This window comes from Caloenas nicobarica, chromosome 3, assembly GCF_036013445.1.
Source record: "Caloenas nicobarica isolate bCalNic1 chromosome 3, bCalNic1.hap1, whole genome shotgun sequence".
Classification (NCBI taxonomy): domain Eukaryota; kingdom Metazoa; phylum Chordata; class Aves; order Columbiformes; family Columbidae; genus Caloenas; species Caloenas nicobarica.
Window position 1 is genome coordinate 44613296 of NC_088247.1, and position 27413 is coordinate 44640708.

At 35.7% G+C, this 27413-nt stretch overlaps 1 protein-coding gene across 1 annotated transcript in view; it reads left to right on the forward strand.

The window, feature by feature from the left end:
* GRIK2 (glutamate ionotropic receptor kainate type subunit 2) overlaps positions 1-27413 on the forward strand; it is a 376312-nt gene that overhangs the window by 34291 nt on the left and 314608 nt on the right. The gene's annotated exons all lie outside the window — the stretch shown is intronic.

The window sequence follows — 27413 nt, forward strand, 5'->3', positions numbered from 1 at the left end:
ATATGGTGAACAAATTTCAGGTGAAAGTCTGTGGAGCCTTAGGTCCTAGGCAAATAGTCCCATTTTAAGACATTGGGACAGTTCTTGTTATCTAAGATTTAAAAGAAGGCGAGACATAACTTTTCTCAGCAGCTGGGATTAATTGTATTGACATGACTATTATGCGATTCTAAGCGGTGTGGTGACACTCATTTAAAAACAAAGAAAACCCACCAAGACAGAAAATCTCTTCCCTCCTTTTCTTTGCCTGCTCTCATTGCTTAGTGAGTCTATACAAGTTTGACTGTATTTTTACACTATTTAGATAATGAATAAATGACCCTTTTGATTAACTTGTATGAAAAAGCTAGATTGATACAAAAACCTAATATTTCCATTTAAAATAGAAAACTTATATTGAAAATAGAAATATACTTTCTGATTAATTTCCGAAATAATTTTCATAACATTTCTGAAAATGTTACCATTGTTTGGATAATGACTGATTTTTACTGGAATCTAGAAATTTACAAAAAAGGAAAGAAAGAACAGGATTAAGGTAGGGAAAAATACTCTATGGACTAAGAAAATACTACCATATGTATTTTTGCCTTTTGCAGAAGAATTGCAGTGAAAGTAATTTGTCTGACAAAGTGAGTTTTCTCCAAAACTTTATACTCCTTGGAACAGTTACAGACATTTTATTTATCTAGAAGGGTATTGTTCAATTATGTGCAGAAAAAAATGGTTTTTATCCAGAAAGCTAGAGAAATCTATAGTATGCTTCGAATCTGGGAGAAGAATTTCTCCTCCTAGAACAGAAGGAACAGAAAGTTTATCTTTACTTTTTACTTACGTATTTCTGTGACATTGAATGTGACCAGATTTTCTTACTAGGATTTAATAAATGCAAACTCTCAAATGTGTAAATTGAGAGTATATGAAAGGGAAGGGAGTCTTTATAGTGTAGTGTGTTTTCCTGCTTTATATTCATTAAGCATGTAGCATGTAGGTAAAAGAAGTTTTGAATTAAGTTCTGATTCATTTCTCACCTTCAAAATGCTCATAGAAATGAAGTCTTTCATCATGCACCTATTTTACTTAAGTACCATTAACACTCCAGCTACTGCTTTAGAATACAATTAAGTGCAAGACAACCTGTGCTAAGCCTTCAGTCCGTATCTGCAGAAAGACTGACTTATTTTAGGAAATGAAACAACACAAAAGAAAGAAATATCTGCAGGGTTTTTCTGCTCTTTAGAGACTGTTGGCTAAAAGAATAGGGACTGGAGGGATTGTATGCTAAGGAAAAATGTATGTTTCAAGATAAGGAGGCGTAATAAGGTTAGGTAGGTGTATTAGCACATCAGCTGCTTAGTCCACTCAGAGAGGGAACAAAGATTTATTCCATGTTATCTTATATATTTAAATGGGATACCTAGGTAACTTTCAGAAAAGATTCCATTCAAATTGGTGGGATGAACTTAGGCCAAAATCACTGCACAGTTTTTGCATTTGCTGAACAGTTCTACTTTTGTAGAGCTTTATTTCTCTAAATTATAGTCAGAAGTTTTGTCTGCTCAGTCCCGAAGATGAGAAAAACTGGAATCAGAATCGCACATCTATAAGTCTGTGAGCAATGCAAGCTTTACATCAGCTCACATCTTCCTTAATATTGTAATTATATTTTGTTTCTTTTTAAAAAAAGTTAACTGTAAACACATTATTCTCTCTTCGTTTGCACTGAACAGTTCAGCTTTATTCCTGCGGGTTTAATTTACACCGTTTATTGGAAAATAGCATGCAAAACATGACTAATTTTAAGCAATTTTTCTTAGACTTAGAGTGTTGAAGCCACATGGACAGCTACAGAAAATACAGTGCATTTTTGTGAGATGATTGCTTAAGTCTTCCACAATCTCAACATTTTCTTGCATGGCTTTTACAATCTTCCATTTTGTCTAGAATTGAAAAATCAGTAGATGATCTGGTTTCACCCGTTTTTCCCTTTCTTAGTTAATAATGTATAACATAAATATTTCCTAAAATAAAAATATTTATTCTAAAATCAATAAAAATATTACTCTTGAAATCAGGCTTAGCTTTGCAGCATTGCCAGTAATCACTTTGGAAAATACACTTTCAGCAGGCACTGAAAAAGTCAGCTTAGACAGTATTTGGATCTTTCCTCAGTGGTGTTCATCTAACCAGGTGCTTTGTAAGCTAAACCAGTGTCTAGAATTACTACTGGCATTTTAATACTACTAATGTCAATATAGAAGTTATAGAATGAGAGCTCTGAGAATGTGCCTCCCTGGAAAGTCCTGTGTGAAAATGTGTATACCGAATTCCATTCCTGATCAATCATAATTAATATCAATTTAACATCTTTGTGTATCCACCAGTGTTTGCATAATGATATAAATAAACTCTGAGGCAAGAGGTTAGTGTTTTTTTTTTTCTAAGAGTAAGACAGGAGTAGAATGTGTGTGCTGTCAACCCATCAAAATGAAAAGAATAGGAACTGGATTTTTGACTGTTTCTCAGATACTGCTGAGATGCACAGCTTGATGGAGTAAGATGTACTTATGCTCCTTGTAACCCTGCTTGACAAACCTCAATTTATTGTCCTTAGCTAAAAGCGACCTAGTACTAAGAAAGACGATTATAGTTTTTTTTTTTTCTAGTCAAAGTAACTTTTCTTTTGATTCAGCCATGTTAGGTTGAATCTAAATCAACACATAACTCCAGAAAGGTAGCCATCTTCCTCTTTTATTTCTGCAGCCACTGTATATCCACTTAATTATGTGACCTGATGATGCCTATTTATCAGTCCTATGTAGCTGGCTAGTAAGGATCTGTAACACCTGAAAACTTCTGTGCAGAAAAATGCATAATTTTCTGTCTAAATAATCTTGATCATATCTCCAGATAGTCCTTGTTGTGATGCTTAAATTATACAAATATAGCAGAATCATTCAGTTGCCCAGTAAACATGTGAATGTTCCAGTGACCTGTTCTGATTCATATTGATGATGAGATAGAAAACCAGAAGAAAAATGAGATTTCAAGGTGACAGAATATTTCTGCCCTGAAGAAAAAACTGTGGTTAAGAAAAGACAGGTGTGGATATTGACCACAGTATTTTGACCATCAAGTAGCTGCCTATGACTTAGGGTGGCCCTTCACAATATACCACAAAAATGTTCATTTGTTGATGACACATCTTTCCACTCAGGAAAATGACATGAGATAACAGTGACATAACTACCTGCAGACTACCAAGGCTTGAAGAGCTGTATAGAGGGAAGAGAAATGGCAGTGGCACTAGAGCCGGTTGTACTGATCTTGTGCTAACAGTGAAGCTGACTCTTGCAAACTAACAAATGTATGCTGAGAAAAGTTTCTTATACAACTATAAGCCATGACATATGAATGTTAGTTGCTACAATAACCAACTATTTCCTACTTGCAATTTTCTTACATCTAAATAGAATTGTTCCTTGAGTAGTGAGAATGTGAGCGAATGTGAGTATACATTGCAGAAGTTTGCACAAGATGAAAGTCAAGAAAACACTGGTTTTTGTGGGTTTTTTTCTTTTTAATATAGAAAAACTTATTTACTTGTTAATTTTGGGCCTTAAATGCATGTTTTAGTTTTGCCTGTAAACCTACCGGAACCTAGAGTAAACTACAGAGGTTAGTAAGAAAGTGCATCTCTGGAGCAGAATTAGAGTCTTTATCATAAAAAGAAGCAAAATCAGATGTCTCAAAAGTCACCTGGACAGCAAAGTTTTTAAAATAACTGGTTCAGAGGGAAAAGCAATTTCAGTACAAACATTTTCAATGCAAAATTCAAATAGTCACAGTGCATAATAACAGAGAAGATCTAGGCAGACTGGGCCTACCTATTCTTGCCTGAGGCTTTCAAGGGAAAACCTGCCATACACAAGCTGTTTCTTGAGCTGTGAAGACAGAGAGGTGGCAAAGGAGAAAAACAACAAGAAGACAACAGAGTTTAGTCAGTGGAATTTCTTTTTTACTTACCAAAGTTTAGTTAATATTTATTTTTAGAACTGGAATAACTAAAACATATCACTTCTGTTCACAGATCTTAATTCTGCTGTGTCCTGAGTGTTAACATGTTAATATGTAATTTAACTATAATTCTAGTTTTGTGATTATTAATATTATAGAATTACTTCATATTTATGTATCATCTAGCTAGGAAGCTAGAGAACTTGAAAATAAAATTATCTTAAAAAAAATAAACAATAAATAAACAAATGCTTCCTCTATTTTGCACTTTAGACTCTGTAATCTCAAAACACTCTGTTTAGCGGAACTGCAAGAAGTCTTTCATATCCCATATCTAAGCAATGAGAAATATCTGGAAAAAGGAAAGCCAAACAACAAACCCAAGGACTGAAGAGAAGGGCAAATCATGATTTGTATTGAAGTTCTTGATTGTTTTGAAAATTCTATTCTAATTTGTTTCTGTATATGACCATAAGAATTGAGGACAAGAAATCCTTGGTCCGTTTCCCCCTAGAAAATGTACCTGATTTGTGTTCCCCTCTGTCCTTAATTCTTGCTGTGTCAGTAGTGACTGAAGATATTTACTAACAACCAGAGGTTAATCAAGATGTAATTCTGCTTGAAACCAAAGAAATCTGAAGATCAGAAAGCAGTAAATCTCAGGTCTTTATACCTTAGCTAATACGGTCTTTTGGTCTTCCATCTCCAGAAGAAATTATAAACCACATGTCATTAATAGTACAGATGTCCCATGATAACTAAGTCCAGCATAGAATATTTCCCATGGTTTGCTATGCGAAGGAGCTGAAGGATGATGGTCAGCTGTTAGTAAATGCTTATGATATTGCATTGTGTGGAAAAACCTTAAACATATCTCTTTCTTATTGGCTTGTATTTGCCTAAGATGTGGGTGAAATGTCTTTAATTGAATCTTTATTATTATTTTTCTCTGTCTGAAGAGTATGTTAAGGAAGAAGGAAAACATGAGATTATATCCTGGTTTTGGAAACAGCCATTCGACCCTCCAAGGCAGGTGTTTTTTTTTTTTTTATGTAGACTATGTCCCACTGGTTTCAGCGTGAGTCTGGTTAGATCTTTTTATTTGCTAGAGAAGAACTTCGGTAAACCTTTCAGGTAATAAAACACTTCTTCAAACTTCAAGTATTTAAAGGGGAGTGAACTCCATCACTGGTCATCTTTTCAGGCTGTATTTGTTGCAATCCACAGGAAAGTTTACACATATTAGGCAAGAATAAAGATGAGAATAATGAAAGAGAAACTTCCCTTCTTGAATTGGAATATGCTCTGTGAATGACCTCTAAAGCACTTAGTGTCACTAGTAATTTTCTGATCTTTTAAGCATTCTTCACATTCAGTACTCCAGCTTATTGAGTTAATAATTTTCATAGAGAAATCTTCAAGATTTTTCTCCACACTGGAGAGGATAAACTCCACAAAATTAGTTTGTGAGTTCTCCATTGTGAGACATCTATTTCATTTTCAAGAGAAAATTCTAGGAGCTGAGAAAGATGATTATCATGGGAATGATAGAGGGAACAAGGAATGTATATAAAATATTCCAAATATAGCAATGATATAAAGGTGATGACAAACAGGTATGTAAGGCCAACATAGTCCCTACAAGAAAAAGACAGAATAGGAAGATATTTTTGCTAATAATGCCTTCCCTGCTTGAGGATGCTGAACTGATAAAAGCCACTACCTAAACACCAGAAAGACCCCACTCCCCTTTGGAAGAGACAGAACACAGCCTCTTTGATTTTTACTGTATTCACCACATTTCACCACATTTGGAACTTCAGACTCAGCAATCAGACACGAAGTTTTATCTTTAGTATGGAATAGAGTTAAACAAATAAGGATTTTAAAGACCACTGTGTGTTTCCTGGGAAGGCAGTGGCTGTAAGATGGGTGTAAGATGGTGTTAGATGGATGTAAGATTTTTTTTTTTGTGTGTGTGTGTGTGTGGACTTCCAGAAGACAGACACATTAGCCTAGGAGACTTGGAAGGCAGAAGTACGTAGGAGGTAGAGGTAGACAGAAGGCAGCATACAGGCCTCATGTGAAATGTATCTCAAGTCCTTCACAATTGCCACTGAAAACTCCAGATGGGCTTTCTTTTTATAAGAGTACTGCTAAAATATAGCAGTTATTGCTTGTCCGGTACACTTTTTCTCCCCGTAGAGGAAAAATGCTGAGGATTCTCCTACAAACACCTGCCAAATCTGTTGCTGCTGCATTGAGGGGGAAGTGTCTCATGTCATTGTTGTGTTCATAGAGTGATCCATGCTTCATAAAGTCTCACTGGCAGACAGATTTTCTGTCTTGATTTGGAAACTTTTCTGGAAGAAGAGTGTGGATTTGTGGCTTCTTGACTGTATAAGGCTAGAAGCTTTTGGTCTGAGGAATGGATAAATCAGCGACTTTTCTAGTACAACAAAGACATTTCTTTATATATTATAGAGTGTCCACCTGAGCCCCCAGGCAGCTTCAAGGTCTCTCTTGATGAGGTTTCCCAGAATATCCTGAGAAGGGCCAAGAGGGCAACAGCACGAAGAGAAAAGTGTGCTGAAAAGTCTGGTGAGGAGCAAGGGAGACTAATAGTCTTGGCTGAGTTTAAATCCTACACCTCACTTTCAGGTGCTTGGTATACCTTTTTTTTTTTTTTTTTTGCTAGATGTTATTGTGAATTGCAAGAGTTAGGCAGGTCTTCTGCAGACAACAATAGAGTAGGTTTCTTAGGTGTTCATGATGCAAGATGCACTGAGGGCAGATAAAATTCTAGAAGAGACTTTGCTGGGTGTATTATACGACTGGTAAATTAAGTGCATCCAAGTGTATCTCAAGCTGGTCACAAATCAGATATATGTGACTTAAATGTTCTTGAAGCCTTGCTGTATTGATCCAATGGAGTGGGTTTTCCAGCCTCAGACCCCCTCACTGGACAGACAGAGAGTCATTTAATACACTGGTGTAGACGCAGCTGTATTTCATAGGTTTTTAAATGTATCTTTATGTTTCTCTATGTTGCTATAAACCAGCAGTGAGCTGTTGAAACACTGTAAGAGTCTGCTGGAATTTCCAGCACTCTGGTCTGCATTCTGCAGTTGTATAATATCTCTGTGGGAGTGCGGTGGGGAAGAAATGTTTTCCGTGTCTGCTCCTGTAGTTTCTAATCATTTTTCAGCCTGCAACCTGTGCTGTCTGTGTATAACAGGCCTTAAAAAAAACCCCAAACAAACACAACCAAAATGTTGTGTTCAGGGCTGTTCATAATAAGGTATATTCATTTTACAAGTGAATGCAGTGTGATGTCAAGAAAAAAAAAAAAACATGTTCAAGTTTAACTTGGTTGTAGTGAGATGTTGGAATAGGAATTTCTCTTGCTTTGAATTAGTTATTTCACACGGGGATTTTTCTTGATTAATTAAGACAGCTACAATACTTTTACATAAATTATTCAGCAATTAAGAGGAAACTGTTACAAGATGCAGTCATCCTGGCCTAACTATTATTCATGTGGGTTTTTAAACAAGGGTACAATGGCAGGTATACACAGTGAGTTTTGGATGGTATGTTTCCTGCTTAACCAGCTGACTTCATTCTGCAAACAGAATATGTATTTTTTTAAAATATATATATTACTGCTTCATTAGAAAATCTATTTATTTATATTAAGTAGACAGAAATTTAGTAAGCTGACTTCTTAGTCAATTACATTTCTCAGTACTTGCTTAGTCTTATATTCAATGCCTTCTGTACCTATATTCTTATACACTCACTTTTCAGTTTATGTCTAGTCCTTGTGCTTCTTCATTTTTTTTCTATTTTGTTTTCTTTTCAGACATTGATATCACTGCTTCCTGATTCCTTAATACTTGATGCTTGTACCATTCTATTTATTTCACAAACTTTTTAATCTAAAGAAAACAAACCATAACTTTAGTACTTTCGTGCAATTCTGAACTTCTGGGTAGAATTATACAAGTTGTAATGATCATTGTTATTGATTTGTATGTAATATCATAACAGCTATCAATTTGGAGTTGGAGGTTTTGCAAGTTGAATTCTGATTTAAATCCTGAATCTCAGGAAAGACATGGACCTATTGGAGAAGGTCCAAAGGAGGCCACAGAAATGATCAGAGGACTGAAACCCCTCTCCTTTGAGGACAGGCTGAGAGAGTTGGGATTGTTCAGCCTGGAGAAGAGAAGGCTCCAGAGAGACCTTATTGTGGCCTTTCAGTACTTAAAAGGGGCCTATAGGAAAGATGGGGACAGACTTTTTAGCAGGGCCTGTTGCAATAGGACAAGGGATAATGGTTTTAAAATAAAAGTGTGTAGATTCAGACTAGATATAAGGAAAACATTTTTTGCAATGAGGGTGGTGTAACACTGGGAACAGGTTGCCCAGAGAGGTGGTAGATGCCTCATCCCTGGAGACATTCAAGGCCAGGCTGGATGGGGCTCTGAGTTGAAGTTGTCCCTGCTTCCTGCAGGAGGTTTTGACCATATGACCTTTGAAGATCCCTTCCAACACAAACCATCCTATGATTCTATGATCTGTGAAATCCACTGTGGAAAACAGCTCCTAGCAGTGCCCTTGTCTTGGTAATGCTATTTGAGATGCAAGATCTAGTTTTAGCTTTTAGAGATGCTCCTAATCCTTTTAATGTACCAGGACGAATAGCTGATTCTCAAATGTGCTAACCAAAATATTTTCATTTATGTTGTGTTCTCACTAGAATATCATTGCAATATGGGGAATTAGACATACAAAAATAAATTTCAATGGGCTCAGTGTGTTTTTCTTTAGTTTCCTTAAATGTCTATTCTCTATGCAACTTGACACAAGATAAAAATAATCCTGTCAAATTTGCCCATTGGTTGTGTTGCGCGTAATTCCACTTCTTTTCCTACTGTTTCGAGGGTGTATGGGAGACTGCAATTCGAGCCCCTGCAGTAGATGCATTCACATTCTTTCCTTGCACTCGAGTTCTTATTTCACTCTCTGCTTTGGATATGAAATGAAGATACCTTTAGCCTCAGGTCACACCTGTGTAGTTTGTTATACCTTCATGAGGATTCCCTTTGAGACCCGAATCCTCACAACTTTTTGAATTGCCTGTATTAATCTTTCAATGCACTGCTAAACTGAATCTGTTGGATCCATGTTGTACCTGGTAAAATGTGTTTGCTACAGGTTTGAACTTTGTCTCATAAACTAATTGAAAGAGCTTGTCTATCAATCCTCAGGACACATCTAGACAATGTATCTGAAGTATATCTAGACTATGTGCTGATCAAATTAAGTTTTTATTTCATTGAAATTCAGAGAGTTTATACATCAGCACAAAGTATCTAAATCAGTTCCCTGAAACTTACTTTCTTTGAGGTACGATATATCTTAATTTTGCCAGCTACACTCTCTTTTTGGAAGTTTTGTTTAGGTAGAATTTGAGGAGTTTGGTAAGTAAACTTGATTCTGTTGTGGAAGAGACTTCTAAAGCATCTGGCATAAAAACTCTGTAGATTTTTTTCTTCCTATTACTTTAATTTCATGTTACCTCGTATCCGTCATTAGAATCTAAACAGAACTTTGAAGCCATCTTTAGGAAACTGTATTTTCTTCTGATTTTCCTTAATATAAAGTATGTATTCTACTCTACAAAATAATCCTATTCCAGAATTTAGCCTTTGCTTTTAAATGTAAAATTGGTGATTGTAAATAGTAAGGGTTACTGCTCTAAATGTAGATGTTGCTTAAAAAGTACTATAAGTATACCTAAATTCATGAGAAAATTAATGAAAGCTTTGTTAAGGAAGCATTCTCATGTTTCTACATCCTCAAGTAGGCAACGGGTGCAGCAGGCTCTCCAAATTGTAAAATGAAGAAGTCACAATGCGATGGTATATTTCTGTTACATATCCAACAGAAATAAAAATATGTATGTCACTTAAAGACAAAGGGGTCAATATTTCTTTGTAAATTCCTTCTGAAAGCACTACCAAGTGTTTCATTGCCTTTTGAAGTCATATGAATTGTGAGGATTGTACTGAATTCTTTAAAGATCCTTTTGTTCCACAGAATGACAGCTTGGTCTTCTGTGTAGAAATTACTGACATTTTGTAATTAATCTTGCTAGAATATGTGGGCATCTATTTGGCAAATTGAATGTATACATCCAAAATCCATTTCAATTTCTGATAAACACAAAGGAAAGGCAAATCTTAAAGGGTTCTGCTATTAGCCATCAACCAAGCAATTACAGTGATTGATTTATAAGTATAAAAGAAAGCAATATCATAAAAACAGGTATTCAGTTTAACAAGAAGGTAAAGATATTAGTTCAAATGAAGGAAGTTAATTAGCTGTTATTATAATTTTAAATTATTTAGATGCACATCCTTTGAATACTGAGATGTGACTCTCCACAGCTTTGTACCTTGTGTGGATATTTTAACGATTGGAGGTTACACAGAGTAATCAGACCAACTGGGTCTGAAATATGTACAGAATGTATTTATTCTTGGTCTCATTAGACTAGCAGAACAAGTTCTACAAAACCGTCGAGCTTTCTAAATCAGCTTGACATTTTTCAGTGCAACCCAAGGAAAGAAATCCCAGTTCACTAATTGCAGATAGCATCTCGTGAATATTAGGAATTTACTATTTCCTGGCAGGTGTTCTGGAGGGATATTCATAAATACAAAAAATGAATACCAGGCTGCATAGATAATATGCTAGTCACATCGATTTAAAGCCAAAACATCACTGGATGAGCAAAAAACTACTCCTATGGTAAGTGCTAAAATAGCTGGATGAAAGAGGTATGGAGACATAACTTATAATACCTGATGTTGGGTGGATAGTGATAAGGTGATAACAGACAACTAAGGGAAAGAAAAATCAAGACACTTGATTTTATTTCTGGATGTCATTTTTCCCTTTGCTGAAAAGGAAGCGTAACACAGAAAGGGATATAAATAGTGGGAGGACATAATAAAATAAGCGTTTCAGATACAGGGACCTACAAATTGGATAACTTTCTTAGTTTGATTTCCTGCATGGTCAGGCAGCAATTGAGAGCTGGGGAGGGAAGTCCTACAGGAAAAAAAGATTCACCCATAAAGTCTGGAAGAGCTCTCTTGAACTAATGGTTTGCAGAAATGAGTAACAAACGCAAGTCTTTACTAACCTTTCATTTATTGTCGCAGATGGAATACACTTATGGGCTTGTTCTTGACAGCACGGATATTCTGTCAGAAATCATCACTCTCACATCCCTGAAATTTCTGCTCGTTAGTGTATCTTTTTTCCCCTCCTAGCCTCCTGGCAAAAACTGTGGATGTGAAGTCATCCTCATGTGAATCCTGAATTTGAATGTCAGGACCTTTGTATATCCTTGGTCTCAAGCTATTGTTTGTGTTCATACTGCCCCAAACAGAGTGGCTTTTACTGTCAAGTCCTAACTAGAAGTGCTGTCAGAAAGTTACAGACCTGACAACAAATCGTGGTTTCAGTAACATTCATTGAAGTTCATTCTTTTCCTCCATATACAGAGGTGACAAATAGCATGTGAAGATTTTTTTGTTGTTGTTTTCTTGCTTCTACACATTAAAAGGAGTAAAAGGACTCAATCATTTAAAGTGTTACGAAATATTTTTGAGAAAGTATGAGTTATACCTCAGATAAAAGCTTATATTCTTTGCACAGAGTCCATATATGCTGCTCAGCAGAGGTAACTTGACTAGGCACTAAGGAACACTGCAGAAAGTTTCCCTCCTTTCCTGTGTTGAGTGGCAGCTGAATTACTCTGCAGTTGTCACTGCAGCCTAATGATTTAGCATAATAACAGTGGCACGTTTTTTCTCCTTTCCACAGGAGGGAGAACTCCAGAACATGTTCTCCAGTGTATAGGGTAATACACTCACAGATGCCCTCTTACATAGAACAAGTAATTCATTCCTTACAGCATCTAGGGCTCTCACCTTAGATGAAGCCTTTGGAGATAGTCAAAGCAGGAGAAGACTTACTGATTCTGAGCAGTTTCTGTTGCATTGGACTTCTTTGGAGGGACAAAGAAGATAAATATTTTGAGATTATATTTGGTAACTTTTACCTGGGTAAACCGAAGATAAAAGTACATCTTTTTGTCTGACATTCTTCCCATTGGGCAGATATTTTTCTTTGGAGATTTTAATATTGTTGAGGATTTACCCTCTCAAAGTTGTCTTTTTCCTGTGTCATGTGCAGAAAGAGACCATGGCTTAAAAACATATACAGTAAGGACTAGCTGTTGTGTTATTTTTCAAAAACTCCAAAGGTAGTTTTTTTGCCCTTAAATATTCACTACTTGACCTTAACAGAAAAAAATTAGCTTTACTGAACTGAATGTATGCATTAAAGAGAATTCAAAGGTTATTTGTAGGGAGAACCACGGAAGGCTATCCACATCCACACAGTATGTATTGTTAATAGAATGTGTATTTTATGTCATGTCTTTCTATTTTGCTTTATATAACTTAGGTCTTATACACTTAAGATACAAGAAAAGGCAGTACATCAGTTCAAAATTCACTAAGCTACAGATTTTTTTAAAAATTGCATACTTTAGGATATGAATGAGGACAGATTTCTATTTTGAGTTTCCTTTTTAACAAGCACAATATGTAATTATAACTAGTTGATTGGCAGTCCTTCAGTGTGGTGATTTTAAAATGTTATACAATTTGTTCTACAATTCCTTTTCAGAGTTACATGACTGCTAATTTTAAAGAATGATAAAATTTGAGATATGTTATACTTCAGGGACTTGAATAGTCTGATATATAATGTTGAGAATATATCTACAAGGGGTGTGGTCTAGACATATTTATGCAGACTGTTTCCAGGCAATTTTTACCTGTTGGACTTAAAAATAAATTTTCATTGTGAAAGCAGAACATCTGTAGTCTGTTTAACTTATAGAGCATGTGGACTTCTACCCATGACACGTAAAAATTAAAGTCAATTTTATTCAGTTAAGGCAAAAGTTTGGAAATCCTGTTTTAGAAAAGATGGCTATGTATTATAATTTATGACATTCTTCACATTGTGTTATTCGTGCAAACTTCATGTTTTGTGAAAGTGATGACCTACCTACTTTTTCCACTCTCCTAAAGAGCAGAATTTGATGTCTAATAAATGCTTATTCTATTTATTTCCTGCTGCTGAGAATTTGTCTCTTGCTGTTGATCTTGAGTGATTCAATTTTATATTAACATGGCTTCTTTCCTTGTATTTCAGTAGTTCTCTGTTTTTTTCTTTTTTTTTCTATTTTTTTAATTCTATACAAAGAGACAAAGTAAAAAAATCTCATGGCAAATTTTGTACTATTTCAAAACCTAGCTTTTCCTCTACAGATGAACTAATAACATGGATTGTTTCTGTGGGTTGTGTTTACTGCCCTTGAAGCACTTCTAAAACAGCTCAAACTCTCTTTGCTATTATTAGTTTCAAGTATACATTTTGTTCTAGTGACATTTTTAAAGGACCTTTTGTGCCCTTAGGTATGTAGACGTAATATTTATCAGCTTAGTTCTAGAGAAAAGCACTTCGGTCCTTTGGCTTCAGGAGAGCGAGTTGGGTGATCAGTCACCAAGCTGCAAAGAAATATCTGTGTAACAGCTACCATATTCAACTATTTCACTTCGCCTTACAAAGTCTAAATTAAAACTGTAGATGACAGTCCTCAGGTCATTAGATCATTCAGTTGCTTCAAATCAAAAACACTTCTGCTAACATAGGTGGAATACTATTGGTATAAAAAGTTAAGGAAGACTAGGCCAAAACAGCTGTGGAGATGCAGGCAGCTGAAGCACAGTTCCTTTCAATTTATGTCCTGTTTTCCTTTCTTATTCATATTGAGAATTGACTGAATGATCTTTCAAAAAGAAAAAGGTTACATTCTATTTTCCATTATTGCTTCCCATTAAATTTTGACACTGAAGGACAGGAAGAGAAGAGCTTCTGATTGCAGGGAATGTTATGATTTTTATTCTTATTTTCTCATGCAGAATGGACTCTTGTCAGAATATGGTTTTATTTATATGTTAGGGAATACAGAAGAGAAGAAAGCTGAACTAAAGGAACATATTTATATGCAACCTCTCCTGCAAGATTTATTGGGACACAAAGTAGTAGTTGTCTTTTTCTACATACAGAGGTTCAGTACATAGGACAGTAATACAGCTGGATAATGCAATAGAAATGCCACAAGATAACAAAGAGCAAAGTCATTTGTCGCTCAAGCTAGTTTGACTTCCTTTCAGTGTAATTCCTTCAGTCTTACATTAAAGCCTTCCTATTTTTGCTTGATGATCAACAGTTAACTCAGTTTTGTTCTGTAAATCAACAAACCAGGACCAATGTTTTGAAACTCATGTTCGAACTTGTGGCTAGATGTTGGCAGCTGGGGGGGGGTGGTAGTGTGCAGGGATGGCCTCTGTCAAAAGAGGCCAGGGGCTTTTCCCGTGCTGAACACGGCTGGTTCCTGCCAGTTCTGCACTAGACACACCACAGGACACAGAGGAGCCCATCTGCAAGGTCGCTGGTGTCTGCTTAATCCTGATGGCACAAACACCAGAGATGAAGGGATATAGGAGGTACTCCAGGTGCTGGAGCAGAGATTCCCCTGCAGCAAGTGTCTTTCCAGTTTTTGCTAGAAAAACTGAGCAGTTGCCAAGTTATATAAAATTTAGCAGGTAGTCCTACTAATTATGAACGTAGCCTCCTCTATTTCAGCATGTACAAAAGGTTGACTGATTTATTATGTGGCCTGTTGGTTCTTTTCAGACAACTAAAAGGAGTGAACCTTACATTGCTCTGTAATGGAAGATTTTCTCTGAGGTATTGAGAAGAAAAAAGCATTTTGGAAATAAAGCTTTATCTGCCCTCGTTATTTCTAGTGACTGATAACAAAGCATCTGAAAAATGACAGGTGTTTAAACTAGGAATACTGTAACCAAGAGATCCAATACTACTTTGAAAGACTAAATTACTGCACTCTCCACAGTTAAGCAAACTTGGAAGACCCCTCACAGTGAGTAATTTCCTTTAAAAGTAAAGATATTCTGAGAAAAAAAGTACTTAAGGTTCTATTTGGGGCTATAAAGAATTCCAGCAGTTAAAATATGAAATATTAATATTTTGGTTGAGGAGTTAGTTTAATGAATACTTTATTATTCAATTTATTTTATTTTGTGTCTTTTAATTTTTTTCTTCACTATAAATAACATTTAAAAATTATCTTTTAGGGGTCAAGCCTTTCATTTTCTTCTCTCTCTGGTTGTTCCTTCTTTATTTATTTACCTGCTTACTGCTAGAAAAAGCACTTAGAAGTGTGCCTTGCAGTGTTTTTTTTTTTCCTGTATACTCCTGACCTTCTCTTCTTTCATCGTGCAAACTTCTCCCCTGACAAACATCAGTCTGAGGCTAGCTGGTACACATAAAAACAAACCCAAAATATCACAACACAAACTAAAGAAATGGTATTTTTTATTTTTGCTTATTTTTAAGGTTACCTGTAGTTTCACATTTAAAAAAAAAAGAAAAAAGAAAAAAAGAGTATTTCAATTGCTTGCCATTTGGCTTGATATTTGCTATACAGAATGGCTGCCTCCGGAAGACTGTTTTCTGAAAAGTTCAGTCAGGAGTGATTTAGACAATTCAGCTAATGAGGCCTGACAGCATAGGTAATATCGTAATCCTGCTTTAAATTGACCCCTCTTCCTTGCATGCATCTTGTGTTATGATGCTTTTGAACAGAAATCTGGAATTATCATAGGACGTTGCTTTTATCACTTCCATGAAAATGTGTATAACCTTGATTACAGAATTAAAGTTTAGGAAAAACAAAACAAAACAAATCACAGCCCAGATCTACTCGGTGGGAACATCTTTGTTTTAGTAGCTGTTACCTCTCAAAATGCTGCCCTTTTTGGGTGTCATAAAGTTTATCTGAGATCATTGATGACTAATACATGCAGTTCTTTCACAGAGTAAACATGTTCTGCCTGATGATAAAGGTGCAAACTTATATGGAAAGCGTTGACTTTGACTGTAATGTGTTGACTTCTGTAGGCAACCAAAGCCCATCTCTCTTGTACTCTCCAGTAATGTTCTTTCCCCTGCCCTTTTGGTATAAACTTACAGCTATTTCAAGCAAGATAGAGAAGAAGGATGTATATTTCAATACAAGGAAGAGGTGACTTGCACAATAGGCATTAAGAATAGTATAAAAGAAGTTAGAAAAAGTTTGAGATAAACTGAAGACTGATGTATCTCAGGCGGAGAGAGTTGGGGTTGTTCAGCCTGGAGAAGGCTCAAGGTAGAGCTTATTGTGGTATTTCAGTACTTAAAAGGGACCTATAAGAAAGGTGGGATAGACTTTTCAGAAGGGCGTGTTACGACAGGACAAAGGATAAAGGTTTTAAGATAGAAGTGTATAGATTCAGGCTAGACATGAGGAAGAGATTTTTTACAGTGAGGGTGGTAAAACACTGGAACAGGTTGCCCAGAGAGGTGGTAGATGCCCCATGCCTGGAGACATTCAAGGCCAGGCTGGTTGCTCTGAGCAACCTTATATAGTTGAAGATGTCCCTGCTCATTGCAGGGGGTTGGACTAGATGACCTTTGAAGGTCCCTTCCAACCCAAACTATTATATGATTCTATGATTTAAACACTGGAAAAAAGGTATCAGGAGGATAGTACTGGCTTCAGTATGAAGGCATGACCAGAGAAGGGAAGTTGTTGACTGTTAGAAGAAGCCTCATCCTCTGTAATGTGGCAAGGTGTTAGAATAATATGAACATTTCCTACTTTTTTTCACTTACCACATATATCAAGTGTGTTTCTTTTTAAAGCAAAATTGTGTTTTATATTTCCTAATATCCAGGAATAGTCAGACAACATCTACACTTCTGAATGAAGTGTTAATCACAAATAAATCAAACTATGACAAACTATCATACAAGCTTTGCCCTGAAAGAAGTAAGAGATTAATGTCATGTAAGACACATTGCACTATGTATCACTAAATAATTTGTTTTCATTCTGGCACCTGTAATAAGGTATTTAGGCACTACAACAATGAAACAGATCTAGGGCCGGAGTAGATTTTTTACTCCTGAAGAGGAAACATTTCTGTTCCTAAATAATATGGCTGTCTTGCTATATCAAAATAATAATAACTATCATGTAGGGGGAACAGTCCCCTGGGTGACTTTGGCCAGCTTTGCTCTTCATCTTCCCCTTCTGTTGGTTTCTTTGTTTCCCCTGAAGGAATGCTCATTTCATCTTCACTGACATTTTAAAGTCAGGTGGTGACTTTTTGTTTTCTACCCAGCCTGCGAGTTTCTTCAGTGCCCTCAAGAATGCTCTTGACTTACTCATCAAACAGTAGATGCCTCAGTCTCACCTAGAGGCCACAGCTACAATGGAGTTACTGCAGAAATAAACATTAGTATGTTTGTAATACTTTTTTCTCTCACAAACTACTAAACAGTTGAAAACAACACTGGCAATCTATTCGTTTGTAAAGGAGGTTCAAGCTTCTAGTGCAAGTGACTTTTATTCCTTCTGTTCTCCCTCTCATATTAAGAGAGAGAGATGTATTCTCTTCACTCTTTAAGAAGCCCACGTCTTCATGGTCAGTGGATGAGAAGCACTGTCATGATTTGCTTGCAACTTTAGTTTACAATGACAGTTTTAAGTTTTTGAAATTTAAATCTTTATCTATGTAGGGAAAATGTCTCCTTTTTTAATAGATTTAATTAATTACTGTTAGGATTTCTAATTTTTAGAAATATTGTTTACATTTCCATCATATACTCTAAGATATGATACAAGTCTTGAACAGTATCAATAAGGAAACCTTTCAGAAGACCTTCAAAAGACAGAATACTTTCACAACATTAATGATTGCCTTTCTTCTTTAGGATTGGTTAGTTGGCGTTCCAATTACATTCAGTCAGAAACCCTGAAGTGAAATCTGCTATTTCACAGAAAGTCATGATGCTTCTGGTCTTGCTTCTAGACTAATGATGTTTAAAAGACAGTGCCTGCCTTTAGAGATTCATAGGATGATTTAGATTGGAAGGGATCTCTGGAGCTCATTTGCTCCAACCTCCATCTCAAAGCAGGGTCAAATTTGAACAGATGGACTTAGGTCTTCTCCATTTGAGTTTTGAATATCTCCAGATATTTCAGAAACTCTCCACGAAACCTATTCCAGAGCTTGTGAATCTCACTGAGAAGGTTTCTTTACCAGAATCTGCTCAGAATTTCAATTGTTACAACTTATGTCTGTTGATTCTTGTCCTGCCTCTCTGCATCTCCAAGAAGGCCTGGTCTTGTTTTCTCTATACTTTCTTATGGGTTAGAGACAGCAATAAGATCATCATCCACAATATCAAATTTACTAGTAACTCTGTGGTGTAGATATCAAACCTACACTTTCAAGACAATATTTGTGCTTTTAAATAGTCTTTGTTGGGGTGTTTTGAACTAGCAAAGGATGAAGTCTTCATGTCTTAATAGAAACCAGCAGTTGTTCTCTTAATCTTATAATTTTAAACTACAATTTAGAATGCATGTAGTCCTTCTAATTTCTTCTGTTATTATGTGTTTAGCTTTTAGGGTATGAACCAGCTGAAAACAGCCCTCAGCAGCTCCTAGAAGCCTTAAAATAAATATGCTCTTCATGACTATCAATAAAATGGAAACTTGGATATAATTGTAAGGGGCTGTCTTGTTAGTAATCTACTGTGTTGGCATAATGCACATTTTTCCATATGGTGAGGGAGGACTCTTCCAATCATTATATGCTCTCATTCAAATTCTGCCTGCTGCAGGAAATTAGCACTGTTCACACTTGTTTAGGCTTAATAAAAATCATTTTTGCTAAAGCACAAGGATAAGGTCACCATCTGCCACATGAAAATGGCAATTTCAAATGAGCAGCAGTCAAAAGAGAGTGTCTTTCATTTTTCGACACTTTCAGAAGCAACTTAATAGGAGAAATCTTAATTGATTCTGATACCTTTCAGACCACAGGATAACATTAAGGTATCAGATTTTCGGATTGCCTGCTCTAATTGCAGATGTGTACTTTTTTCTTATAGTGTCATGAGTACATTTCTGTTTTCAGCTTTTTTCACATTTGGGAATGTCTGATTATCTACAGTATGTATTTGGAAGCCCTTCCCTAAGCATGAAGGCAATAGATAAAAGTCATACCTTAGTTTGGTGATTCAGCACTCATACCAGCTTTGATTTTTATCAGTTATTTTAAACTATCTGATCCAAACAAGTACATGCTGAATATTTTGATAAAAAGGTCTTTTAAAATTTGCAGTCTCTGTCATGAACTTTTAATTACAGAAAAATAATATATATACGAATCATGACATTTTTCTCCCAAAATAGATTACAAAGAAACCTACACCTTTCATGGGTTACAAAGAATATTTACAGTTATTTATTCAGGGTGCATGTGCTAAATAAAACACATAATTAATGACTGTAGCATGAATGATTGAATATGGCCTTTTCATGACCAGAGTGTTTGTACTCTAATAAAAGAGACTGAAAAATGCAACTGCATCTGAGGAGTTGGAGAGCTCTCTTACTCACTTAACTTTGGAAACATCTGCTTTTTGAAATTATACTCAAAGTTCAGTAGTCTTTCAGAACAGGAAAACAAAATTTACATTTGATTATATTTTCAAATCTCCTTAGTTTACAAACTGTCTCATCACGATAAGGTTGTTTGAGTTGAATATACCATATAAGTATATTCAATCACTATTTTGGTAGTCATTTGTTATATATTGATTTTTTTTTAAATCATGTAGTTATCTTCCCAAACTTGGGAAAATCAAGTAATCCATGAATTAAAGATAATGACCTAATCATTGACTGGTTTCTACTCTCTCAAAGCACAAAAATCACAAAGCTACAGGCTGAGGATAGAGTTAGGCTGATGATTAGCAGCCTGGGGATAGCAGAACGGATACAAGTTACTTATAACAGTGGCAGAAACATATTGTGGACAGAAGAAAGTTGTGAGAGATTGTTTCACCCCACTTGTTAAAAAATTCTAGATTTGTGTTTGACAATATCATGTATCCTAATGTGAACTCAAAAATACTGGGTGATTTTCTGTTTGGCTAGTGAGAACTGACATCACTTAAATTGCTTCCCTCAGTCACTGGTGGTTTTGGCTCTACTCAGAATTTCCATGCTGACCTCTAACCATTTCAAAAAAATTATACAGATAGGTTTATTAGCTGGATATTTGCTTTGCTCTCACAGCAGTTTCTGGATCGGGTGATTGTGAGCATAAGTTGCCCTTTATTTCAAATGTGAGTCGCTAATTTCTTTATTGATGGCCCTAATGCTGCAGCTGCTGCACAACAAACTTCATTTGCTTCCCATCGATATTCACCAAAATATTCTGGATGACCTTACAGTTTATTTCTAGGTGCTATTCTTTTAAAAATAGAGTTTACTGCTTTAGAATCAAATCTCACAAGTGAAACCAGTTAATAAAAATGTAACTGCCTTATACCAGCCCAGGTTAAAATAGTAATTGGTCTCCAAGGAAGTGTGCTTCAGCCATTCTTTTTAGTCTGCTCTTTACTAACTAAACAGCTTCTTTTGTCAGTTGTGGTCTTGACACTTAGTGTTTCTTAACCTTGTTACATTTTTTCCTTGTCCTTTCTCTTTCTTTTCTGAAATGCTTTTATAAGTGTTGAGGTTCTATTTGCATACTGTCCACTTCGTCCTTCAATTATATAGGGAATATAAATCCCAGCAGAGACAATAAAGGGAAAAGCATACATTAATTTTCCTCCATCGTATTTTTTAGTCACTTTCAGATTTCTTCATTTTTAGGAGAGCCCTGCCTAGTGTATAGGAAAGATATAGCATGAAACTACCACACGAAGTTACTTCTTAATGAACAACACCTAAATAAAAACAATTACCTTACGGTATATCAGAGTAATAAAATAGTGAAAAAGCAGGCTTAGAAGACTTGCTCTAGGTAATTAAAGTTTAAGGACACTAATATGAATGTTTATATTGCTAACATTTTTCCCATTTCCCATTTAGAACAATTTTATGACACTTCAGAAGCTATTAGAGTGACATTTCGGTCATGCATGGAAACTAGATTCAGCGTTCTTCAGTGGCAGCAGAAGCTAAGAGGGGCCATATTTTTATGAGTGTCTGGATGTCTTTCTAGCAAAATTTGTCAGCAGAATGGGTGAATAGTGAAACCCAGCATCATGCTCTAGGAATGCATGGTAAATCAAACTTTCTACCTGGCTTGTGTGTACACTACAGTCAACAACAACCATTAGCCTGCGGGCACACAATGCGGCTGCTCGCAGGAGTAACAAAGCACCCTCCTACAATGCAATGAAATCCTTCCCCAATTTAGCATGATTCCAGTAGCAGACTGCAGACTCAATCTCTGCTTCTATTCACATTTCTTCCAACTGTGCCAAGGGTGGCCATAGCCATATCTGAATGACCGTGTTATCTGCTAGCAGATGAACTAGTATATTGTTTCATTTTCTTCATCTGGGGCTGAAGTCATTCCAGTTTAGTTCTACTTCAAGTTCAACAACACTTCAGAATAGCAATTTCTTCTCTCCTTAATAAATAAATAAATAAATAAATAAATAAAACGACGGTTTGAACCGATTTTCATTTGGGGGAGAAATGGGTTTGGTTCAGCTATGTGGTTGTGAATTTAAGAGGGAGCTACACTGTGTTTTTCACTCAAGAGTAAGGGTAAGCTTATTAAGGGTAAGCCCTTTTCAGTCCATCTTCCCTGACCCCACGTGCTTATCCATTCAAATAAAGTAGAGCAGGGTTTCATACTAAAAACAAAAAGAGATATTAACATTTGTACAGCACTGCTTGTGCTTCCATCATAAGAAAGAAGACTCTAAAATGGTATGGTTCCATATTCAGTGCCTTTCACTTCTATACCAAATACATTTGTTTTGTAAGTAAATATATTAACCACTAATCCTACTCATCCAATTTAAGGTCTGAGAAGCTGTTTTTTTCTCTTATGCTGTCATGAGTGAAAAAAGTTGTGAATGTCAAATTAAGCTTTCAGTTATATCCTCAGTGGTCTCAGTAACACAGCTTTACTGCCTGCAATACATTTAGGTAAGTATTAATATTAATATTTATGTAAGCCTTTTTAAGGCTGTGTGGGGCTAGCAGAAGATTTTTTTCTTAATTTTTTTGCCAGTTAATTGAGCAGAGATTTCTGAAAAACGAGAAAGGGACTGATTTAGAAAGTAAGAAAGAATCAGACAGACTTCCTTGAAGCGAACGCCTGTCCTATGGATTATGGGTTCTACATCCTGGTACTTCCTTTCTTCTCAGCTCTTGCAATGAGTTGAGAATCCTGCATCCTTCAAGGAAAAGCTAAAGGAATATATTTTGCCTCTTGCGATGGGAGTATGTTTTCCATGAGAGTTCTTGTAAATCAGGAGGTTTGGACTAGATAACCTTTGAAGGTCCCTTCCAATGCAAACTATTCAATGATTCTATGATTCTTCTCTGAATGTTTTTATTTGCTGGGAAAATATTCAAGGATCTATTATTTTAATTTTTAGTATACTGCTTTTTGGATCTCGTATTTGGACATGCCTATGAGCCATATTTAAGAATTTCTGTCAGGGATCTAGAAAGCAGTAATAGCTTCAATAGATAAAGTCTGAGCCATTATGGACAATATTTTTACTATCAGAAATCTGCTTTTGTAGCCACTAGGCTTAAATGGAACATATGCCTATTTTTTCTTTCTTATAACTTTGAACTTTTTAACATCATCACTTGAGAAGATGTGCTACTACTTGTCTTCAAAATCCAGATATTTACCTGTTCCTGTCAAAATCATATGATACTCCAACACACACATATTCCATTACAGTAGTTTTCTCTCTCTACAATTTTGTGTGAAATAATGTAGTAGAAAATGACAGTATAAATTCAGTACTATATTCTAAGGAGATATTATGGACTCTTGAAGGCAGTTTTTAATCAGTATAATTCTCTAAACAGGTTTAAATCACACTGATCAGCTCTACAATACTGCAATGTCTGGAAGTAAAACAGAATCTAAACTTGAATGCTGCTAGTTAAAAATCAAGCACAGGTTATATATTCAGTGCTAAAGAGATGATGCTAAAGAAGATAGTCATAAATGTAAATATATTACTCTGAAAGCTTTTCTATATTTTTTTGAAAAAAGCTGTGTATGATTTAGAAAGGCACAGAATTCTTCTTAAACTGGTTAAAATTGAAGGTTAAGAATGCACCTTCTTCAAGTATGGCCATACAATTTATGACCTCAATTTCTGACCCTGATGTAAAGTAATTAAAAGAAAATGAAATATTAATAAATATTTCATTGTTAAGTGAACAGATTTTGTGAAATTTGGCAGATACATGTTTACAAGGAGTTGAAATGCACACAGCATAGCATTAGAACATACAATCAGACATTTAATAAGCTTGTTCCCTGAACAGGAACCTAATTTCAGACGGGTCATTCACCTATAGAAATGTAATATGACTATACCTTCTAATCTTTCTTCTCTGGCAGCTAAGTGAAGATTTTAGGGAATCTCATTTACGCTAAATTCTCTTTATGTTGTTGTTACTCTGCAAAGGGACCTTAAAACAGATAAAACCGAACTTTTCTCCGCTTCAATATTTTCTTCGTATTTCCAGAGTGATTGAACAAGGCGTTAGTGTAAATGAAAAAAAAAATGAAAAAGGTCCTAAAAATGTAAGAATATGACAGAGTGCCCAGTGAACCTCTACTGCAGCTGTCGTTCACAAAAAACCCCACATCTCTGATCTAAAAATAAATCACTTTCAATTATCTGTGAGATGTAGTGGAGGTTCACCTCTGTCTTGTTAGTTTCACACCAGGGAAATCACAAGCATTGGCTTTTAGCCTCTGTTTTAGGAGGACAGTTTTGTATCTTTGCTTGCTGCTCACTTCCTCTCATTTCATTCAGATTTACTGCAGCCATCGAAATGAAGATGAGGAATAGCTACAATCTCAATTTTAGCAATATACATTTAGTTCTAAAATATCATATTGTCCATGACAGATAAATTATTCAATGCACTATTTAACAGTCAGAGCTCTATAGATTTTTGTATTTTAATTAAATGTAACCGAAATTCAGAATCAGTCTCTAAATCCTGAGAATGGTGTTCTGGATTTCCATTACGTTAGTACATAATAGTGAATTAATTGTACATTTCAGAATATAGGTCTGTAGGGGTACTTTTAAGGAGGAAGGTTAAAACCTTTGTTTCAAATTGCCAGTCTATGCCATCCTATTGATCTTTGGATTGCACAGGGGAGTTACTATGCTGGAATTTATTCATTTGGTTTCATATTTACTATATTATGTGATACGTTAACTAAACCTTTTTTTTTTTAAATTTTGTTAGCTCATACAGAAAAAAAGCTGATTTTGCAATGTTAATATATTAGTCTGACAGATATAACACAGAAAGCACAAAATGACTGAGCATTTTTGTTTTTCTAGAGGATTGTGATGTTGACTTTTGGTGCCAAAACAGACTTTCCTGAGACTTGACGAAAGCAGAGGGAGCATGAGGATTCCAAGAACAGAAAAATCTTGTTCTGAATTTTAAAACTATTTCTATAGTTTACATCTGCCTAACAGGAAAATAAAGACCATCTTTGGGGAAAATGCTAATAAAGTGGAATTCTTTTAATTCTCAAAGGATAAGAGATGCATCCAGGTTATTCTCTTTTAGGATAAATCTAGAAACTGATGTCAGAAGTTAAGTCATTCTTTAATTAATGTTTCATGGTGTAAATTTTCTCTCTGTTAAATGAAAAGAAGTTTGAGCATATATCCATGGAGTGAACTCAGAACAATGTAATTTCACCTCCTTTCAGCACATAGTTTATGTCTGAGAAAGTTTGTGTGACAGAAAGGTATACTTTTCTGTAATCTTCCAAGAGCTGTAAATCAACTGGGTCAAGAAATTTCAAATTCAAAATTCAAAGTAGCTTCACCTTTCTCATACTACTCTGATTGCTGATAATGCGAATGACCTTCACATGACATCAGCTGGCACAGAATCATTAAAATCAGCTAAAGCCATTCTATCTGATAAGATTTAAATCGACCGTGCTTATATTGCCTCCCCTGTGAATTTTTTTTTTTTGTTTAAATACGTAAAGGAAAATGATGTACCTTCTCTGCTGCTCTGTCACTTTTATTTTTTTTCCTGTAATTTTTTTTAATAGCACAGCTCTGCCTCTTGGTGGAATTTGACAAAGGCTTTGCAAGAATAGAAGGTGAGCAGTTTTTTTCTGGAGATCATAGTTAGGTTTTGCAAAAGTTTTGAACTGGAATCTTTTGATGAAAGTGTGAGTATGTGATAATTGTTATAAAGCAGTTTGAGTGTGGAATAGTCAGTCAAACGAGAAAACAGAACATTTTATAAATCTAGCTGTCTCTCATTTTAGAAAGAATGAAATAGACTGCTTTGAATGTTAAATTAATCAGTAGACTGTTCTTGCTGATTTTGGAATCAGTGAAGGATTTTGAAACAAAAGTGACTTTAAAACATCCGTGTCAATTTTAAAGGTCAAGCGCACAGAAGGATGTGTGGCCTCAGTTTAGCTAAAGAAAGGAGCTTGTAGTAGATACTCTCCAGGTACTAAAACTTGATCCATTTTACTTTCAAGGTTTTATATATATTTTTAATTCTATTGTATGTATTGATTAGAAGGACTGAGGTAACTTTTTCCCAGTTCAGGTTATCAATAGTTCTTTAGGAATGTCTCGCGGACCTAATTTGTGATACTACAGTGGTATTATTTATTATGATACTACAGTGGTGTACAGATGTGTGACCTGATAATGCAGGAGAACGTGGTAACTCCAGCTTAACAGAAAACAGCATAAATAATAAAATATATAAATTATATCAAGTCTCTGATGTTAGAATCTGATGCATAGGACAAGACTATCCCATATTTTTGTTTTCATGCAGTTAGACCTATAGACTTAGCTAAGGCCCTTGCAGCTGTGCTGATTTTACTGAAAATGGGTTAATTTTCTTCATGCAGTTACAAACCTTTCTTTTTCATAGGTAGCATGCTCATTACTTGGACTTAGTTTGAGAACAAGCAGATAACACCCCAGCACAGAGTTAATGTTTTTAATTGCACTGGTCTGAGGGCCATTGACATTCTGACTGCCTTGCTTACAGGTGTGAGGCATCGAGGAAGGGAGGACAGAGATGGGGCAGAGCTTGGCTGATATCCAGGTTGATCAATAAGAGTATTCCATCCCATTAGCGTCATGCTAATTATTTAAGGAGAAGTTGGGAGTTGCGATTTTCCAGTTTGCTTCTTCCGCTATCTCTTGCGCTCTCTCTCTGGGGTGCAGCCGGGGGAGGACTGTGTGAGACGTTTAGTTTGGCTTTTTAGCGTTTTGCAGATGCCTCTGGGCTCTTCTGCCTTTTTCCTCTCTTTTCTCTCTCTGGGGTCAGCTGTTCAGACCAGGTGTGGCTTGCTGGGACTGGCTGCTCAGTTGTGGACGCAGTTTGTGAGGAATTGCCTTGAGTATCTCTTATTTCTATTTTATTATATATATTTACTAGTAGTGTATTAGTATTTTGTTATTTTATTAAACTGTGTTTATCTCAAGGCAAGTTTCTCCCTTTCCCTGTTGATTCTCTCCCCTGTTGGGGTGGGAGGGGGAAGGCGTGAGCGAGCGACTATTGTGGTTGTATTGCTAGCTCAGGTTAAACCACGACAGCAGTGTCATGCCAGGCAGTCACGCAATTAGAAGCTATGTCTGTAGAGTACATAGGAAAATGAAGCCTAGGGTAGGAACCAAAGCACAGATGAAATAATGTGGTTCAAACGGGTCGGTGGCAGATATAGAAATGGAACCTGGGGTATGTGACATCCAGAACTTTGCTCTGCTAATTGATCAAAATTATTATTGGAAGAGCTTTAAGGAGAATAAATGTATTTTTCAAGATGTGATTCACTACAAGTTTTCCACCTTGGAAAAGTTATTTGGCTAAAATTGTTATTTCTGATAAAATGAGAGTAAAAAATGAAAATATGAACACTGCTGGATAAAAATACAAAATATAGATAAAAGTAGGGATTATGTAAATGTAACTTTTTTTTTCTAATTGATTTCCCACCAATATGTTTTCTTTAACTTATTTTTCACCAACGGAAATAATTTATTCTGGAATTAGATATAGATAAGGGCAGTAT